The 22144-nt window shown below is 43.1% G+C and overlaps 1 protein-coding gene across 5 annotated transcripts in view; it reads right to left on the minus strand.

Moving 5' to 3' along the window:
• The window catches only part of MID1 (midline 1), a 398682-nt gene that overhangs the window by 189889 nt on the left and 186649 nt on the right, over positions 1-22144 (minus strand). For 2 of the 5 annotated variants that reach the window (XM_082447129.1, XM_082447128.1), the window contains exon 1: positions 3223-3650. The exons of 1 other annotated variant lie outside the window; for it this stretch is intronic. The gene's annotated coding sequence lies outside the window, so the exon portion shown is untranslated. Of the gene's footprint in view, positions 1-3222; positions 3651-22144 lie in introns of those variants that run through there. 2 more of the 5 variants (XM_082447127.1, XM_082447124.1) reach the window with 2 other exon arrangements.

Genomic DNA, 22144 nt, shown 5'->3' on the forward strand with positions numbered 1-22144 from the left:
ATCCAACTGAGTCACAGCTTCCTCGTAACAGCAACATCCTAGCCTTGTAAGAATTTAGCAGCTGCTTAAAGCGTTGGCTAACCGCCTTATTCTTTCCCTTCATGCTATAAGGCGACTGCAAGGATTTGTTTCAGTCCATCAGAAATTGAGTGAGTACCCTCTTCTCTTGGAGTGTTTTTTTAAATCATCAGGGTATTAAAAACACAAACTGTATCTGGGAGGCAATTTTGTCTGAAGAACCTGATTTTTTTTTTTTCCGGTGTGAGAAAGAATGATTTGTTCTTATTTGTAGGGACAATGGGTGGCGTGCTATTTGAGGATATTTGCAGTTGTGGGAATGCCACAGGCAAACCTGTTGTTTTTGGCTGGGCTGCTAGAACAGGTGGCCATGCCTTTCCTTTTGCCTGGGAACACAGCAAATTCCTTCTCAAGGAAGTTTCAGAAGTTTCCCATTTATGATCAGAGGGCAGAGAAAGGTTGGCACACGCTTTAAAATTACTTCCTGATAAAGGCAAATAGGGTTCACCCTTTTCTTTTGGCCTAACTCAGCGTGACCTTAGGAACCCTCAAAGAATACTATCCCTCTGCACCATTCTTTTGCCTCAACCTAGCAGAAGGCAAAACCTCTCTGAATCTCATCGCCAGTCAGGCAGCTTTCTAATTCTGCTGGCCATTTCTGGCTACCCGCTGTGGCTAGTCAGGGGCGGGGGTCTCTCGGCTGCCACGCCATTGTTCAGCATTTGTGCAGCCCTAGGGACGGATCAGTCCTCAGCGAAGAGATTGGATTTCACTGCTGAGCTGAAGACACATGGACCTGTTTGATAGTTAACCCTGCAAATCCAGCTGGGGCTGCCGGGCTGAGATGACAAATTGGCTGGTGGGTGCAATTCACCCCACCTGGACGCAAGTTTTCCCCCAAGAGAAACTCAAATCAAGTTAGGATTAATCCAAGTCAATAACTCCACCATCTCCTCCCCCTCCACATTCTTGTTCTGGCTGTTGCGGAACAACGTGTCAGATTCCTGAAACGCTGGACTGCCCAGATTCTTTGGATGGGCCATGACTCTTCCCCCCCCTCCTTTTTTTCCCCCGTCTCCCATCCCACCCCTAGCCCACCCTCTTTTCAAGGACTGCACAGGCCAAAAACTTATTGGACATACAGAGTTGTGGGATGAAAAGCTGCTGGGAGTTCCTTGGTGGCGCAGGGGTTAAGAATCCGCCTGCTACTCCAAGCAACACGGGTTCGAGCCCTGGTCCAGGAAGATCCCACAAGCCGTGGAGCAACTAAGCCTGTGCGCCACAACTACTGAGCCCGCGCTCTAGAGCCCACGAGCCACAACTACTGAGCCCACGTGCCACAACTACTGAAGCCCGCGCGCCTAGAGCCCGTGCTCCGCAACGAGAAGCCACCGCAGTGAGAAGCCCGTGCACCGCAACGAAAAGTAGCCCCCGCTCGCTGCAACTAGAGAAAGCCTGCACGCAGCAACGAAGACCCAACGCAGCCAAAAATAAATAAGTAAATAAATAAATTTATATTAAAAAAAAAAAGAAAAGCTGCCCATTCATTAAATGACTAAGGAGTTACTCCATGTGTACCCTTAAAACTTCACTACCGGGCTGAATTCCAATTCACATGAATGCCAGAAGGAGCCAGGCATGGGAAAAATCATGCCAAGCTCGGGACAGCACGCCTCTGGCATCAGGCACAGGGAGTGCCTCCATTCCAGAGGAATCGTGTGGGAACAGAGATTCTGAAAAGTGAGCTCAGACACCACCGAGAGGACAGGTGGCTCCGCGCTGGATCAAATGACTTCTTTGTTCCAGCCAAGGACCTTTGTCAAAAATGTTTTGCGTTCCTCTTTCTCCTTTTGCTAAATCCTTTCCATTTAGGCTTCTCGCTTCTCTTCCCCATCCCATCGGATTGCTCGTAAAAAGAATGGGGTCAGACCGTGAGTTTGCAGAACTTGAAACTGATCAGCGGCCCAGCCTCCATCCAGCAAGGCAAGAGCAATTCACTGGAAACACACACAGCACTTGCCGGTCTAAGCGTGCTTTTCTGCGCTCACTACCACTTGCCAAGCACACTTGCTTAGCGAGCAGGTGAGGGGGCAAGAAGGTGAGCGTACGGTGAGGGCTCTGCTTCACCTCCCCAGGCTGCAGAAAACGGACAGAAAGTTCTAACCCCCTGGCCCCAGCCCCTAAACGGAAAGTTTGCTTCCTATGCAAATCACTTCCCCCAAATCGCACAGGGTGGCCAGCACCCAACCCACTTAGAAGAAAAAAGTGCAGAGCTTGTCTGGTGGTAATACGGATGCTAACTTTCCCCACCCACATTTACTAAGAGCTGGCAAGAGCAATATCGCTCCTCTTGGGATTCTCTGCCCTTGCCAGCCTACTAGCATGTTTTTCCAGTCTTTCAGCCCTTTATATGAGTACTGATCTTGATACTGAAATATTGACATAAGATTCTTCTATAACTTTGGTTGAGTTATAAATCACACCCTTTTCTTGGCTTGGTACACTCACTTCTTTCTTTTCTTACTGGCAAAGCTATAAACCTCTGCCTGGGCTGATAAGGAATTTTATCACCATGCCCCGCAGCCACAGAAGAAGCTGCTGGTTTAGAAGTCTTTTCAGAGACTCATGGAAGTCATCTCCGAGCCGTTTCTCAGCTCACTACTTTCAGGGCTGTCTTCTCGCGTCCAGAAGCAATAACAGTTTCAAAACTGCTAGAACATAAAAACAAATCTGCATTCTTCTGGAAGGACTGTCTGTGCTCATTTCGGGCTGGTTCCGCCTTCTCAGCCATAAACACAGTAAGTGCTCAGGATGGGAAACCAAAATGAGATATGAGGCCCCGTGTAATTCTTTTTCAGGATATTCAGTTGTCTTTATTCTCACCCAAAGCATAGGAGAGAGGCTCAGAGCTCGAGATAGATCCTGAACAATAACTTCCAGCCGCTGCAAACTGGAATTGATTTACATATTCTAAGAACCGCTCTTAAGCCCTTTACAATGACTGCCTGACATCACCAATTCCCATGGAGAGAGGTGGGGGGAACCTCAGGAAATCTGCTTCTTGGGTTCCTTTAGGAAAATGCAGCCCCGTCTTTCCGCCAAATGGAAGGAACTGGCCAGGAATCTGCTCATCCGGAGTCACATCCCAGGGGTCCCAAGCGGCGCCCTCCCTCTCCACCCGCCCGTGCAGCCCCCGGAGCTCACCTGCCTCATGTTTAGACTTCCATCACCCATCCGGCAGGGAGCGAGCCGCCTCGAAGCCCACGCAGCGGTCTTCCAGGGGGAAACACCAAAGCCAACAGAAGCCCGCAAGACAAAAGCAACTCAGCGAGATCCCCCGGCAGCTGAGAGCACGTTTTCTTCCTCTTTTTCTTTGATCTGTTGCTACACGCACTCAGCCCAAGACAACGTCAAGTTTCTCAAGCTTTGCTTCCTAGCCTATGAAAAGTCGGGCGCAGGGAAGCGAGGACCGCCTGGCTCTTATTTCAAATCGGGTCTCAGAGACGTCGTAGGTGGCTGGCTGGGGCCCCGGAGGAGTCTCGCCAATCAGGAGGAGGGGGTGGGCCCTGGGAGCCGGAGGGGCTGTCTCCGCGAGGATTCGAGAGCTTTCAGGATTGCAAGGGCTGGAAGCAGCTGGAAACAGCCTCCGAGCTGAGCTCCCGAAGTAAAAGATGCGTTCTATTCTTATCTCACAGCTCTGGGTCTGCTCAAAGCTTAACTAGCTTAAGGCCTGGCCTTTTAAGAGCTCCCTAAAAGCACGCAAGCATTTGGAAGGGGCAGAATGATTTCAGCCAGAAAAGGGCACACTCAGGGATCAGACGGATTTTGAAAAGGGTTATCTTGCACCAAACACTGGGGAGGAAACCAAATTGTTACTCAGAACACCTGAACTTAAACCAGCACTCGGGGAGGAGGGTGCCACCCACCTCATTTCCACACAGATGAACTGTATAGCCATCCAAGAAACACAAATCTTAACGGGAACGTGCACACAAATCTGCTGAAGCACGGCAAATGAACAAGAATCTTTATCTAGTGAGGGCCCGAGGCACAATTTTAAATAAAATTGTTATTAGAAAAACAGGCACTGATGTTTGGCTAAGAAGAAAAACATTTTAAAGAAGTGTGTCTACCTTTCACTAAGGTTCACCTGACCTACAAGGTTGATCTGGTGAACTTATTAAAAGGGACGATCTGGACATCCTCTACAGCTGGATGGGAGGAGAGCTAGCTGGCTTCTTAGCAAACTTAAACCCACATTTAAAAAGCATTTCCAGGGCTTCCCTGGTGGCGCAGTGGTTAAGAATCCGCCTGCCAATGCAGGGGACACGGGTTCGAGCCCTGGTCCGGGAAGATCCCACAAGCCGTAGAGCAATTAAGCCCCTGAGCCACAACTACTGAGCCTGCGCTCTAGAGCCCATGCACCACAACTACTAAAGCCCACCCGCCTAGAGCCCGTGCTCTGCAACAAGCGAAGCCACTGCAATGAGAAGCCCACGCACTGCAACGAAGAGTAGCCCCCGCTCACCCCAACTAGAGAAAACCCGCGTGCAGCAACGAAGACCCAACGCAGCCAAAAAAAAACAAAAAAGCATTTCCAAAGTTTGCTTTCTTAGTTTCCTATAAACAGTAACTCTTTTCAACTCTTAACCAATATGATCTCAGTGGGAACCTGCCTTTTGGATGGCAAAAAAGTGCAAGCCGAGCAAAGACTACTTTGGGTAGCACCAGTGATATAGTTTTTTCCCAAAGAAGTGGCCAATATTTTGTGAGAATAATTCAAGAAAGAAAAAATTTTGGTATCAGAGAGGTGGAAAAAAACCAACTTAGCAAATAATGAACGGGCAGCTTCAGGTGTGTCATCTGTATGGGTTCAATAGATGTCAGCTGTGCCCAGTTCTGTGAAAACTTGGCAGCCCAGTATCTGGACCTGGAGGTCTGTAACCCCGTTCCAGCCGCCCCCCCGCCCCCGCTACCTTAGTAAGTTAAGGGACCACCTAGTGACACAAGCTGACTTCAGTCCTCCTGTTGTATTTACTACAGAGCCCTTGATTATGACCTAGACCAGGCTTTCTCAACCTCAGCACCACTGACATTTGGAGTGAGATCATTCTCTGTGGTGGGCACTGTACTGTGGGGTGTTCAACAGCATGCCTGGCCTCAGCCCACCAGATGCCAGGAGCCCTTCCACAGTCATGACAGTCCATAATGTCTCCAGACATCACCAAGGGCAAAATCATACCCAATTGAGAACCACTGATGTACCCGCCTTGGAAATATTCGTTCTCAAACTTAACTGTGCAAAGAAACCTCTGAGGACATTGTGAAAAATACCAATCCCTGGACCTCTTACTCCAAGGGAATCTGATAAGTAGGTCTGAGGAGGAGCCTGGGAATCTGCATTTTATCCCAGTGCCAAAGGACACTGATTCACTTCAAGAAACACTGTTACCTATTCCTGCCCTAGGTATGCCCTCAGCTCCAGGACACAGGAAACTACCCAGGGCTGCTGCCATTAAATATCACTGGAGTTAAATCCCAAGGCATATCTATTTATCACCTTCAACAGAAGCTTCTCACGACTGCATTTGCCTTAAGCTGTCATCACCTCCAAGGCAAATATGAGCTGGGATTTCCTCCTGCAATCTCTGTGCCCTGTCAAAGTTTCATCCATCTTTCTTCTCCTTTGGCCCGTTGCCACCCCATCCTACAAGGTCAAAATGTCACCACTCTTTTGTGGCTTCCCCAAACGCCCCAAGACAAAGTAATCCCTTCTCTCCTCTCTACATTTTATAGACACTGAGCGATGTGCTGGTAAATGTTTCACAACCAGCTCTCAAAAAAAAAAAAAAAAGCCAAGATTTGTTGTAGCCTTTGCCAATTTCCATAGTGTTAACAGTCCCTTGTTTCCCGCAGTAAGGACCCTAAACACAGAGGTGGGAAGAGTTGTGTTGAGCCAGGGGATGGTAAGTACCAGCTTGAGTAAACCGTGATACATCTCTGCTGTTTCACATCTAAGTTGCACCGTAACCTTCTATTCTTCAATTTGTCTCTCCTAGCAAACTATAAAACTCTCGAGAGCAAGAATGGTATCCTATTCATCTCTGTAACCCAGCCACCTTCATCGTACCCACGCGCCCACAGCGCAGGAGGTAGTCAACAAACGTGTGTGGAAAGAGAACGAAATGCTTCCCTGAGAAAGGGACACCAATGTGACTGCGGCCAATGCCACGTTACGGAAGAGAAAAGAATCTCTTGGGAAACTAAACTATTAAAGTTACATTTTTACCATAATTTAATATCTATTCTGTACTTATGACAACAATAAGCATAATGCCATCTTTATCCTAACACTCCCACATCCAAGGTCAGAGTGCAAGAGAAGAGACCAGCCTCCTAAAACAGAACCTCACCTTCATGGACGTATTTGTGAGACAGTCTATCTTCTACGTTTTCATATGAAGGCATCACACACTTCTGCATCTACATAATAGACATCTTATCAGCTATAGATGACAAGATCTCTAGGAGGAATACATATATGATAATCTCTGGGAGGTGCATGAAAGGGCAGTTCCACTGGTAAGAGATACAGTGATGGATTGATGGTTCTCTCTCCCATCTTCTCATTATGCATAAGGACAGGAATACCTACGGTGGGGTTATTAACAAACACTACTTATGAGTATCTACTCATATCTACTACATATGACTATGAGCCAAGCATTTTGCCAGGCACTTTACAAATATGCACCATTTCATCTGCACCAAAATACCAAAACATAGACGTCACCACTATCAGGCTAAGAATGAACACACAGGATGGTTGAGGCAAAGAACCCAAGGTCTGATAGTTATCAATTGCTGTACTAGGAATTAAACTTATGTGTTTGGGATGAGAATTACTCTCCTTTTTGCTGTAAAATATGCTGTCTCCAGAAATGATTCCTAAAACTCTTAAGAAGGGGCTTCCCTGGTGGCACAGTGGTTAAGAATCCGCCTGCCAATGCAGGGGACACGGGTTCGAGCCCTGGTCTGGGAAGATCCCACATGCCACGGAGCAACTAAGCCCGTGCACCACAACTACTGAGCCTGTGCTCTAGAGCCCGTGAGCCACAACTACTGAAGCCCGTGTGCCTAGAGCCCGTGCTCCGCAAAAAGACAAGCCAGCGCGATAAGAAGCCCGCGCACCGCAACAAAAGAGTAGCCCCCGCTTGCCGCAACTGGAGAAAGCCCATGCACAGCAACGAAGACCCAAAACAGCCAAAAATAAACAAATAAATAAATTTATTAAAAAAAAACTCTTAAGAAAAGGAAACAATGTAAATAAATGAAGTCTACTTTTTCATTTACAAATAACCATAGTTTTTCAACATTTCTAATTCAGTAAACGGCCCTTTAGGGGGTTGTCCATTAAGTGAGGATTAGATCCACTTATTGGAAACAGCGTAAGCAAGTAAACTGAAGCAAGTAAAGAAACGTGCTTCACCAAAGGTTTGGATGTTCTGTTCCCTGGTCTGTGATTAACAGCATTTGCAAATGTCAGCTGAAGGGATGTGGTAGTCTTGGCAAATCTTTCTTAAGACAGCAGCCGGGGTGATAATCCTGTGTAGTTAAGTGCAGGTTTGGTTATAAAAAGACCTCCACAGCAAACATAACATGGGTTCCTGGGCCAGTGGTCTTGGACAGGCCCTACTGGACATGGATGGACACTGGGACGACACCTGAGAGGGCAATTAGCAGTACCTGTGCTACCTCTTTCAGTGTTCTGTTAGGTCAAAGCATATGGGATTATGTGTACATAAAAAATTGTTGACTATTAGTAACTTCCTATAGTTTACTGAAATATGTATCAGGATACATCATCAAAAGTCAATGAAAACCAAGCTGAAGTTGCCTACTCAGCCACCTGGAAAATGCCTGCTGCAAGGGCACAGTCTTGAGGGGCTATGAAAAGACTTTTTATTCTCCCTCGGAAGTTCCAGAAATCCAGTTGTTTTATACTTATGGCAGCCATGGAAAATTTGAGGTGATTAGTGAAGGTGATTTAAGTGGACAATGACATGAGTCCCTACTTAGGAAAAAAAAAAAAAGAAAAGAAAGAAAATCCCACCTATAGTTCTTATAGGATGTCATAAAAAAGAAACAAGTTTCTACTCACTGAGTATGAGTACTCATTCAGTTAGTTTCTTTCAGTTGGTTAACCAAAGCAATGTGGCATACTACAAGCATGGGTTGCAAATACGATTTGGAGTCCATTTTTGATGTTAATGTGGCCACAAAACTGGCTGATAGATGTCAGGTAAACCAAATGACATCTCTAAGCCCAAGGTTTTTCAGGGGACAGTTGGGCAAATTAGGGACTGAATATTCGTGTCCCTCCCCAAATTCGTATGTTGAAATCCTAACCCCCAATATGATGGTATTAGAAGGTGGTATTTTTGGGAGGTGATCAGGTCATGAGGGTGGAGCCCCCATGCATGGGATTAGTGCCCTTGTAAAAGAGACCCCCAGAGAGCTCTCCTGCCCCTTCTGCTACCTGAGGACACAGAAAGAGGATGGCCGTCTGCAGCAGGAAGTAGGCTTTCACCACACCCAGAATCTTTCAGAACCCTGATCTTGGAACCCCTGGCCTCTAGAACTGTGAGAAGTATATTTCTGTTGTTTATAAGCCACCCAGTCTATGGTACTTTGTTACAGCAGCTCAAATGGACTAAGACAAATGAAATCATATATGGGGAAGTTTTTTGCAACTATTGCTTACTGTATGAATTTGGATGACAGACTCTGGAAAGAAGGGAAGAAATCTGTGGATACAGAAACAGAACAAATAGACACACCATGAAGAAACTTTTAGGAGAATATATCCTAAAGGGTAGACTTTCAGACAGGACAGGGCTGACTAGTCATCAGGGCTCAATTTTAAATAAATTGAGCTTGACATTTCATTACATGAAAGTTAAGGAGTTAAAACAATCATGTTATCTTAAATTTTAACTATAACTTACCATTTAATAATTCTATGCTTTTAGAGGTAAAATATTTTGACATTGTTTAGTTTTTGTTGATTAACTGTGGCAATCCTTCGTTATTTTCCTCTTAATGATCTGATAAAGGTTTATGCGTGAATTTAGCAATGGCTTTTGTGTAATCTCCCCACTGTCAAAAATCCTCTACACTCCCAATTGAACCTTGTGCTTCATGTCAACTTAATAATATCTTACTTCTCAAGAGTAATTCTTCAATTTCTGAATCATCTACTTTTTTTTACTATAATCTTACATTTAAATTTATAAGAGAAAAATTATTATAATAATTTATCTTTTACTTGTCTTATTAACCCCTTTTCTAGATTCTGAGGTCATTGAGGCCTTTATCAGTCTGGGTTCTCTAGAGAATCAGAACCAATGGCATATTTAACATATATATTGAAATGTATTACAAGGACTTGACTTATGTGATTATGAGTACTGGTACGTCTGACATCCATAGGGCAGGTGGATAGGAGCTCATTCTATAGTTATCAGGCAAATTTTCTTCTTCCTCAGGGAAACCTCAGTTTTGCTCTTCAGCTGAATGGACGAACCCACCAATACTATCAAAGATAATCTCCTTTACTTAAAGTCAACCGATTATAGATGTTAACCACATCTACAGAATACCTTCACAGCAACACCTAGATTAGAGTTTGATTGAATAACTGTACTATAGCCTAGCCAAGGGACTGTTGTATGTCCCTTCTAACAACTAGCACAGAGGATATGATCAATCAGTCAATAAAAAATGTTCACTGAATTGTTGTGAATAAGAGTAATAATAATAACTTAAAAACCTCCACTAGTAGAAGGTTCTCTTCTTTCTAAATAATGAAACTTTGCTAATAGATTTATTATACACTTATCAACTGCAACACTAGAAGGTAGGAGCTAGAAAGTTTTGAGATAAAATATGATCTCTAACTGATAATTGTATACCAAGTCATACGATTTATCGAATACCAGGATAAAATGCAATTATTTTCATACAAAGACTCAACATTTTTGCATCCCATGTATTCTTTCATTGGAATCCACTCAAAGATGTGTTTTAGCAAAAGGAGGGAATTAACCAAGAAAGATAAGACAATGGGACTCAGAAAACAGAGAAGCCAACACAAAGACAATAAAGTCCAAGAGGATAGATGCAGCAGTCTTAGAAAGGCCCGAGGCTAAACTGTACCAGGAGGATGGAGCATTCCTGGAGGTAGGTCACCAGGGAACAAAATGATACTGATAGATCACATTTGAGAATGAACAGATATACATAAATATAAGCAAAAGGTGAGGCCATTATTAACTCCAGGAAAAACAAAAGAATGCACAAAAAAGGAAGCATAGCATAGCACACTACTGTGGCAGAGACTACGGGTGTTTATTTGGGGGCAGAAATGTGTTCAGCTGAAGAACATTTCCCAGCCTCCCTTGCAGGTATGGGTGGTCATGTGAAACTATTATGACCTATGGAATTTTAATAGAAGCTGCTGTGTAAGGCTTCTGGGAAAGCCCTTTAAAGGAGACACAGACTGTATGCCCTTTGCCCTTCCCAGACTTCCTCACCAGGAATACGATTGCAATGCCTGATGTAGTGGGACAATTCTGTCGCCATGAGGATGCAATACATGGTAAACCGGGAAAACAGGAAAGGTAGAAGGATTTCTTAGATTGCTGATGACATCTTGTAGTCTCCTAATGAGCCCTTAACTTCATGTTTTGTGAGAAAAATAAACTGCTAATTTGTTTGCGCTAATGTTTTGGAATTTGTGTTACTAGATGAACACAATTCCTAACCGAAATGTTTATATTAAGAGGAAGTGGGGTGGGGATGTGTAAGAGAGGTAATTCCTTTTTGATATATGTAGGATATTAAAGATAATGTCTAAAGTTCATAAACCAAGGAATAGTAGTAAAAGCACATTATGGAAAATCTGAAAGTATATACCAGAGGAAATTTTACAAGTTGAAAGTGATTACTCCTAGAATGGAGTGGGATGGGGTAGGAATAGCTATTTTTCATTACATGTCTTTAGTATATCTGTACTTTGAATATGTATTACTTTGATAAAAATTAAACTAATTAAAAAGAAACAAAAAGATATTCTCTGGTTATTAACTCAACCAGGAAGTGAACTCAAATTCACTTCCTGTAAACTAGCAATATTTTATAATTATCTAGCCCATAGTTGACCAAAGAGTCAGAGTGAAGCTTTAGAGAAGTTAGACGCCTGATGGCCCATTCTGAACCCCAAGCGCAATGTCACCACCTCATGCGCATATGATCTGATTGGCATTTCTTCTCTCTCCCACCACAGATTTAACGTACTCGGAGTTTATGACTGATTTGCCATGTGTAGCGAGTAACACATATATGAGTCCTGATCCAAACTGTTTTCAACAAACCTTCTTCTAGATCTCCAGGAATGAAGATTCTACAACCCAGATGTCTCAATAATTCATTAGACTAATCAAAAACCCCATTTTCTTCTTACTCCTAATTGGCATCATTCTTGATTTAAATCCTTTTTTTTTGGGGGGGGTGGGCTTAAGTATGGCTAGGAATAGCTGGTTACTGTTCTTCATATTATTACCATTTTACTCTTTATCCTTATTCTTTTATCGCTCTGACTTTCCTTATATATGAAAATGATTTCTTACTTTTATCATATACGAAAAGGATTAGTCTCTCAAACCTTTAACATTTTAATGCCCGAAGCTGATTTTTAAATTAGACCTAAAGATTAAAAAGAATTAACTTTTGTGAATCAGATCTCAGTTTGTATATGTTAGAAACAAGCAAATCAGGCTGGTTCATTGATAATTACATGGACAGAAGGTGAACAGAAATTTTAATCAAAAGAAGCTTTGAACAGGACTTGAGCTCCTTGCTTGTAAAAAGACAATTCTTTATCCTTTAGATTCGCACTTCTCAGACGCACAGAATGATCGCTGAAATTGCTGTATTTTTTGCTGATTGATGAAAACCCTCTCCCACTTCACATGTAATATCAATACTTGCTTTAAGATGGCTTTAAGATGGTAAAGATAAAAACTACCTAAGGATCATGGTTTACATGTCTCTTTCCTTTGCTAGACACAGATCAGGGGTATGTTTTACTCTTTTTTTAAGAGCCAAGGAAATAATATTTGCCCTTATTTCCTTATGACTAGACAGCTCACCATGAGCTTTTCCTCTGCTGGAAACCACTTATGAAAAGTCACACGTACTGAGGTAGGCTTTCCTATACTAGTCCCCTGATGCAAGCTAAATATATTGAGTTGTGGTAAGGAAACAAAAGCAGACGGTGAACACCAGTGCCTTAGCTTTCTCCATATTTATTAAAGAGTTCTAAATGTCTGAGAAACTGCATTCAAACGAGGCTTCATTGTACTTCTCCTTTAACTTACTAACTTACAAAAGGAAGGACTTAATATTGCCTATTTTATAAATAGTGTCGCTATTTGAAATCATCTTAATGGGAGTGATTCAGATAACATCATACAATGAACAAGATAACTATACTCTTATTCGTAGCATTATCTATGTTGTATCAAAAAGACCTACTGAGGGGCTTCCCTGGTGGCGCCGTGGTGAAGAATCCGCCTGCCGATGCAGGGGACACGGGTTCGAGCCCTGGTCCGAGAAGATCCCACATGCCGCGGAGCCACTAAGCCCGTGCGCCACAACTGCTGAGCCTGCACTCTAGAGCCCGCGAGCCACAACTACTGAGCCGGCGAGCCACAACTACTGAAGCCCACACGCCTAGAGCCCGTGCTCCGCAACAAGAGAAGCCACTGCAATGAGAGGCCCGCGCACCGCAACGAAGAGTGGCCCCCGCTCGCCGCAACTAGAGAAAGCCCGTGCGCAGCAATGAACACCCGACGCAGCCAAAAATAAATAAAATAAAAATAAGTAAATTAAAAAAAAAAGAAAGACCTACTGATATTTCTCCGAAACTATATCTATGTGGGGAAAAGATCATTCTGTTACGGTCATCTTTAGAAACCAACCAACTGGTGATACTTATCTTCGACTGGGCAAACTAATCTAACCCAATTAAAGGAACTTAAAACGAGCTGATACACCACACACTAAGAGGTCTTAGTTAAACCTTAAATTAAAAAGTAGATACCTGCACTAGACAGACATGCTATTTCATACAATAAAACCCACCAGGAGGTATTTATGCTGAGTAAAAAGGGAGGAAACGAAAGGATCCCGCATCTTTCATGGACCAGTGAGGCATCAGGTCCTCTTGAAGATACAGCCAGTTTATGGTTTGTATATGGGAAATTGGAACACATCTCTCTGACGCCAAAACCGGTGCTCTTTCCAGCACGATGCTGACACCTAGTCCAGATTCACCTCCCAAAGCATCTCACACTGCGCCTTCGAGATAAGCTAGGAGTTTACCATCACATTTGAAAACAAACTGAAGCACTTTCATGATTTGTATTTACCTTGGTTCTCTAAATTTAGACTGTGTTCGCCTGATCATTTGTAGTTAGGGGGGATAAAATATATACGTCTATTGATAGGAGATTCCTCATGGAAAAACATGTCGCTGTTTGTGCCATGAAGGGCAGCATGTGGATTTTAGGGCTATTTCTTTAGGACTGTGAATGAGGTTTCCCTTCTCCATTCAAAATTCTCCAATGGATTTCCCGATGGAATACATTCCTGTGATTCATTTCCACAGTTAGGAATGCAGTCCATGAAGTGTTTTTTTTTTTTTCCCCTCACTCAAAGCTAATTTGTACATTAATGCTTTAACCATTGATTTCATTAGCAACGCATAGTATCTGTAGATCTCTGTGAGTTGACTTTCATCACCCTCAGGGCATCCAAAGATCTCAAGTGTAAAGACAAGCGCCTCCTATAAGAAAAAGTTAAAGCAGAAACTAACACACCATTGTAAAGCAATTATACTCCAATAAAGATGTTAAAAAAAAAAAAAAAAAAGAAAAAGAGGCTGAGGGCTTGCACGCATTAACCTCGTGCTAACAAAACATGCACTGGTACGCCTTCCTTATGCTCGAACGGCCAATCACTCATCCAACAAGCATTGACTGAGTGCCTACTATGTGCCAGGCGGTGTGCCAGGCGGTGGAGGGGCAGGCAGACAGGTGCAGACAGGCTGAAGGCTGCCCTCGTAAGCACGCCTGTCGGCGAAGGGAGACAGAGATCAGTCAACAAATAAATGTAAAGTGGGTCTGATGGTGATAGAGGTAAGGGGGCAGGGAGAACTGGTGGGGTTGGGAAGTTGATATTTTATAGGGTGATATTTGAGCAAAGTTCTAAGGAAGTGAGAGGAAGCAAGACTTTCAGCTTTGACGACGGATGCGACAGTCATCCAGGCAGAGGGAACAGCGACTGCAGGAGCTCTGAGGTCAGGGCAAAGTCAAGGCAAGGAGCCTATGGTGGTTGCAGTGAGTAAGGGTGACAGCAGTAGGAGCTGGGGTCTCAGGAATGTGTCTGAATGTGTGTGTGTGTGTGTGTGTGTGTGTGTGTGTGTGTGTGTGTGTGTGTGTGTGTGTGTGTGCGTGCGTGCTGGGGGGCAGTGTCTGTAGGTCACGTCGGGTCTAGCAGATCACGGGAAGAGCTCTGGGTTTCCCGTGGAGCAAGACGGGGAGGCGTGGAGGATTTGGAGAGGAGGAGTGACAATAGCTAATTGACATTTTAGAGTTCAGTGTGACTGCTGGGAGGACAGCAGCCTGTTAGGCAGAAGGAAAGTCGCTGACGAGGCTCTTGTGGTCACCCAGGTAAGAGATGGCGGTGGAAGGTACGACAGTGGAGGTGGGGAGACCTGGCTAGATTTTGGATGGTGATTGTGAAGACTGAGCCAGTGTGACTTGCAGACAGAGTGAATGTATCAGACAAACAGAGGAGACTAGGATGACTTCCAAGTTCTCTGCTGGAACTGCTGGAAAAATGAAGTCCCCATCGACTGAGATGGGAACGCAGTCAGGGGAGCTGTTGGAAGGAGGGGCCGCCTCCCTGCCTCAGTCTCCTGTGGGAGGGGGAGTCTGGAGGCAGTGGAAGATGGCCCAGAAAGAAAGCAGGTCCAGGGATACATGAACCAGGCCAAAATGTTTATGCTACACGTGGAAGAAACCACTGCCCGTAAGTACTTGGTTTATTAATCCCAATCAATACAGTATAGCACACTGGCTAGGAGCACTGATTCTGAAAACAGCCTCAGTCCAAAGATCAACTCTGACACTTAATAACTGTGAATAGGGCCCATCTGCTTATTCTCCCTCAAAGTTATTGTGATTTGAATGAGGCGATTTGTTTACAGTTAATGTTATTTAACTCTTACTGAGTGCTTACTAGATGCCAAGTGCTTGTGAGCACGCTGGATTCTCCTTTGCCCCGCGGAGAATAGGCACTCGCATTACTATCCCCACTTTCTGAGAGAAAACTGAGGCACAGAGAGGCAAAGTGTCTCACCAAGGTCACAAAGCTAAGAGGCCACAGATCCCGGTTTATGTGCTCGGGCTGACCAGCCCCTGAAAACACGCTCTTAATCACAGAACTATGAGAATGCAGCACATAGTAATCGCCCACAGATCGTGGCTTGCATTACGATGAGGTGACTACCGAAACAATGAAAACACCCAATGGTCAGTTTGTACGACTCCACTTGTAATCATCATGCGGCTCGGTTTCTACCGGGCCTCACTGTCTCCAGCTGTATTTTGGGTACACAGCCTGTGTTCTTCTGTCCATGGAATGCACAGATATGCTGAAAGCTTTGCTGAGAAAATCAGAACAAAGCATTCATCATCTGAAAGTTCCCTTTAAAACCCTCCTGCACTGTTGGTGGGAATGTAAATTGGTACAGCCACTATGGAAAACAATATGGAGGTTCCTCAAAAACCTAAAAATAGAGCTACCATATGATCCAGCAATCCCACCCCTGGTCATATATCCAGAAAAGACAAAAACTCTAATTCAGAAAGATACATGCACCCCCATGTTCACAGCAGCACTACTTACAATAGCGAAGACATGGAAGCAACCTTAGCGCCCTTCAACAGGTGAATGGATAAAGATGATGTGGTACATATATATAATGGATACTACTCGGCCATAAAAGAGAATGAAACAATCCCATTTGCAGCAATATGGACGGACCTAGAGATGATCATCCTAAGTGATGTAAGGCAGACAGAGAGAAACAAATATGATATGATATTACTTATATGTGGAATCTAAAAAATAATACAAATGAACCCGTACACAAAACAGAAATAGACTCACAGACATAGAAAACAAACTTATGGTTACCTAACGGGAAAGGGAGGGGAGGGATAAATTAGGAGTATGGGATTAACAGATACACACTACTATATATGAACTAGATAAGCAACAAGGATTTAGTGTATAACACAGGGAACAGTATTCAATACCTTGTAATTATCTACAATGGAAAATAATCTGGAAAAATATATATATCTGAATTACTTTGCTGTATAACTGAAACTAACACAACACTGTAAAGCAACTATACTTCAATTAAAAAAAAGTTCCCTTTAAAAACACCCAAGGCACAGGAGTCCTTAAGAGTCAGAAAACCCATCACAAGTGTGCAAATGTTGGTTTCTCACTGTCATTAATGACATTCAAGACTGTAACTTACTTGTGTGCTCCAGATATGGACTAGGAAACAATTGCTCAGATACACTGGCAAGTAGCTCCAGGGTAGGCAAAGACCTTCAGACGCTCTCAGAGTTTTGTCCTCTCTCCGAATCTTGGAGGTCTGGCTTCAGCCCCAAAGTGCTTGCAGATGGGCCTGTCCTGCACCTCTGCACCTTATTTCTTCCAATTATAGTTTCTAAAACCAGTTTTCATTTTATTGAGGGCATGTTTCCAGATGTGTTTTTAAATTAATCAGTGCTACTAATAAAAGACAACATGACCCCTGAAGCTGCTGGCAAATATATTCCATCACCAAACGTACTATTTTAAGGCTCATGTGTCTAAAAAAGCCTAAGGGGACTATGCCATACCTATTTTTTCTTGTTGTGTATCTCGGGCAAGTCAAACCCTCTGAGCTTCAGTGTCCTTACTTGTACAATGAAAGCATGAGTTGTCTTGTCTGCCCACTGAAATCACCTGGAGGAGATTTAAAAGATACTGGTACTTGTCTTTCTCTTTCTGACTTACTTCACCTAGTATGATAATCTCTATTTGCAATCATGTTGCTGCAAATGGCATTATTTCATTCTTTTTTACGGCTGAGTAGTATTCCACTGTATTTATATGTACCACCTCTTCTTCATCCACTCATCTGTCGATGGACACTTAGGTTGTTGCCTTGTCTTGGCTATTGTGAATAGTGCTGCTATGAACATACAAGTACCATATGATACCACTTATATGTAGAATCTAAAATACAACACAAATGAACCTATCTAAGAAACAGAAACAGAATCAGGGACATAGAGAACAGACTGGTGGTTGCCAAGTGGGAGGGGGGTGGAGGAGGGACGCGTGGGAGGTTGGGATTAGCAGATGTAAGCTTTTATATAGAGAATGGATAAACAACAAGGTCCTACTGTATAGCACAGAGAACTATATTCAGTATCCTATGATAAACCATAATGGAAAAGAATATAAAGAAAAGAATGTATATATATGCATATATATGTTTAACTGAGTCACTTTGCTGTACAGCAGTAATGAACACAACATTGTAAATCAACTATACTTCAATTAAAAAAAAAAAACGATATTGGTGACTGGGTCCTACCCCCAGAGACCCTGATTTAATGGATCTGGGCTGGGCTTGGGCGGAGAGATTGTTAAAGAGCTCCCCTAGGTAATTAGAATGAGCAGTGGGGGACCAGAGGTCTGTCTAGATCAGTGGCTCTCAAATTCAAACAGGCATCAGAATCCCCTCGAGGGATTGTTAAAACACAATTACGGGACCCCGCCTCGCCTCAGAGTTTCTGATTCAGCAAGTCTGGGGTGGGCCTGGAAATCTGCATTTCTGCCTAGTTCCCAGGTGGGGCCGATGCTTCTGCTTTGGGAACCACTTCTCTAGATCAGCCCCCTTCTCCAAATCCCCGCCCTCAGGCCAAATCCTACCCACCACCTGTTACTGGATGGTCTACCAGCTGAGGATGGTTTTTAACATTTTCAAATGGTTGAAAAGAAAATCAAAAGAATTCTATTTCCTGTCATGTGAAAAGTATATGAAATCCATATTCAGTGTCCATATATAAAGTTTTATTGGAAGGCAGCCACAAATCATTAAGCCAAGCTCGGGGCCTTGCGTGACTGCATTGCTACGTACGAAGCCAGCCCTGAATGACATTGGCTACTGCAAGCTCCAAGCTTGATGTGTTTACCGTCTGAAGCAGATCAGAATATGCCACCCCCAAATATATCACGTTGGCATCAGGATTATTTTGGGCTGAAGGCAACTGAGAACCAACAGATGTAGGCAGAGTTCTCTGCCCACCTCTTATCTGTCTAAAATCAGGGCATAAATTTCCCTTTGAGTAAGGTCTCTCCCACCCCCTCACCCCCCACCCCCCACACGCCCCCCACACCCCCCACACCCCCCACACCCCCCGCCCCCAAGGAGAGAAGAGTGACTCTTATCATGGAAGACAGAGTGTTAACACCAAGATGAGTTTGCAGAAACAGACTGCACTAAAATAGCCCTTATCTTCTACGAGTCCCTCCACACCTCTCTCCTAGTCACTTCCTCACATTTTATTGTTCCTTGAAGCCCAAACCCTCTTTTCTTTGTGAAAAGGGTACATAAGCCCTCGAGTCTAACTGCTTCTTTGAGTTTTATTCCTTTTCTGTAAACTCCAGTGCACGTAAATGTTGTTAACACTGTGTGTGCCATTTATCCTGTTAATCTGGCTTTTGTTAGTTTAATTCGCAGGCCCCAATGAATAAACCTAAGAGGGTACACAGGAAAAGTTTTTCCTTCCTGACACTCCTTACCCAAGAGATGGGAAAAGGTGAAGTTTGCAGGCTCTCAGTTCTACAGCACCCCTTTACCATACCTCAGTTTGTCATCAGAGATGATCAAAAGGTCCACTCCTGACTTTTCCTCGCAGCCTACGTCATACAACACGACCGAATAAAGGCCACTCCATCAGAGAGAGCATCTTGGAAACAGGATGACTTAAGTCAGGTCACCTCACAATAGAAAGATTGTGGACTTTTACGTGATCTTGTGTCCTTTCTGGTAACAAATACCCGTGAAATGACCACCAAAGATCCAGATGCAGCAGAAACCTCAGGCTAATACCCATCGTGTAGGCTAAACGAAGGCTCTTTCTAAAAAATGGTAGGCATGCTATGGCCAGGAAGAAGAGGGGGTCTGCTATTTCTTCTTAAATATCTGAAACCCGAAGTTATTTCATGGCATTTTAATAAAAAAAAAATCCCATATGTAAGAACCCTTTGGTGATAAAGAAGGCATGAAAACACATTCTACTGGAAATAAGCACATACGTTGTAAAACTTTCTTAAAAGCCCCTTCTCCTCCTGAATCATGCCCCTAATTAAATTTAAACCCAAGTAATATCATCCACAGTTAACTAATATGGTTTTATTTCTCCCTGTTTCTTTGAAAAGATGTGTATCTTTTCAGGTAACTATTCCCTTGACAAAGAGGTTGCTATGGATACATTTTTTTTTTTTTAATTGAGCGCTGGTATTTTAAAGCCTGTGCAATTTAGTGAAGTCTACCTGGCCTGAGGGTTATACTAATTTAAGTGCCTGTCTTTAATGTTCACAATTTTATCTTAATACAGCTGCTCTGTGCCTTTGACATGTGGTGTTCAGGAGGGGCTGGAGATGGCGTGGGAGTTCCTTAAGGAAAAGCCAGTAAGACAAATATCACACGACCCACCTAACTGCAGTTGAATAAGTGGATGTTTCACTTGCCTGGAATTTGTCTGTTCTCGGCACGTTTAATAATGAGTCACGCTATGCATTTGCAAAGCGCCCAGGGCCCAGGGCCACGTGATGACTTTCTGGGCCTAAATCCCTCGTCTTTGTTCAGACAGGCCCCTAATGCATCCCACAAAGCTGACCTAATGCTACTTCAGTGGGTCTCTTTTTCTTCCGCGGCTCAGCTTAAACGTGATATTTAGGAAGTCGATTGTCAGGCACGCAAATCGAGAGAAAAATATGCCACATTAAATCATGATGGTTTAATAAGGCTTTACTCATCGGCGAAAGACTTCTGGTTCTCTCCTTAGTTGAGGCAAGACAAAAAGCGGAACCTGCCACAGAGAAGGAATCTAGCACTTTCGCTGGCGTTCCACCTTTGTGGAAGCATTTAGTGAAATACGCCCCAATTTGCAGACTGTGGCTGTCATTATTCTACCTGAAAATATAAGCAACTAGGTATCCTACTTTAGTCATGAACTTATTAGGTAAGGATCTCTACCATTATGATTACACTTGAGGGGAAATAGCAAACGTTTCTATGAATAGAATGGCACCAAACATTCAGGAATGCTTCCTGGTACCTCAAGAATTTCTTTTCAGAGCAAAAGAAATCTTGAAACTTTCATCTGTTACTAAAAATAGAAATTAATAAAATACGTATTCATTTTCCTTCAAGTTCAATTGGTTTTCTTCTGTAATCTATAGAAAAGGAAGCACATGTAAGAAGACATATACTTTTCAATCAGACATGGAATCTTGCCCCCAAAAAAGTCTAGAATTAAAGAATTGCAGTGTTGAAATTCTCCAGATCATCTATACACTGATGACTTTGCCTGCCACAGAACTATTAATTTGGTATTTGTCAGGGCTGTAAAACTTTACATCTTTATGTAGTAACTTATTCTCATGGAAGTATCCTAATTAGGGTGACATGCAACGATAACATAAAACCAGTTGCTTTCCATGGGCTGATGGGTGTCTACCACAATCGTGCCTTTGCTCAAGAAGACTGAAAGCAATTTCACATGAAGAAACTAGTTTCATTCTTCAATTAACAATTGAAATCAGTGCTTAGTTGTCCAAGATTAAATACAAAATACATTACAGGCACCGAAAGCATTTTTAATCCTTTGTCCTGAACTACAGATGCTCCTTTGTTTAATTTTTGGTTTGTTTTGTTAGATAAAGAAAAAGACTTAAAGGAGAAAGACAGAGATTTAAAAAATAAAACAGAGGGAACAGCATGAAAGCAACTCTACAATGCTGGTAAAACGTGGGAGAATAGAAACCATGTGGAAGTCTGTATTGTGGAATAAAGTTTAAAAAAAAATCTTCAGAAATCTTCTTTGAAAAGACAGTAACAGAGGAAAAAACTGATGAAAAATTAGCCAGTGCCAGTAGGAAAGCCTTGCCCAGTTCTCTTTTACTTAAAAGAAAGAGAACAAGATGAAGAGTTTACAAATAGAGAGAAAGGCAAAACAGTAGAGCTCCTCCTCTATACCGTCATTCATCAACTACTCCAGCAGCTGACCACCAGGGAGCTGCGCTGACTGAGGACAATTCAAAGCAATGAAGCCAAATCTGTCCTTACAGGTTGCCCCGTTGGGATTTGGACCCAGAGTGAAAGGAGGATAATGATCTCAGAGCAGCCTCTGGTGGCTGAATGTCAAAAGCTCAAGAAGTCAGAGGCCACCTTACTGGTGTGCTTGAGATTTTGTGCAAATGTAAGCTACTCACTAAACCACTTCAAGGCAGTAACCCAGAATTGACTTGGTGGAAATTGAAATTAATTCACTAGTCTCAAAGACTCTCACAGATGATGGGGAGACTAGATGCCGACAAATTGGGCTATTCTGACAAGAGGTAGAGTTTTCCTTATGTTTGCTCATCAACTAAATTAGGAGCGTGGGATTAACATACACACACGACTATATGCAAAACAGATAACCAACAAGGACCTACTGTATAGCACAGGGAAATCTACTCACTATTCTGTAATAACCTATATGGTTAAGGAATGTGAAAAAGAATGGATACACGTGTATGTATAACTGACTCACTTTGCTGTACACCTGAAAACTAACACAACATTGTAAATCAACTCTACTCCAATAAAATTAAAAAAAAATAAAGTGTTAAATACAAAATTACCTCCAACTTTCCT

This window comes from Balaenoptera physalus (assembly GCF_965194825.1).
Source record: "Balaenoptera physalus genome assembly, chromosome: X".
Lineage (NCBI taxonomy): Eukaryota > Metazoa > Chordata > Mammalia > Artiodactyla > Balaenopteridae > Balaenoptera > Balaenoptera physalus.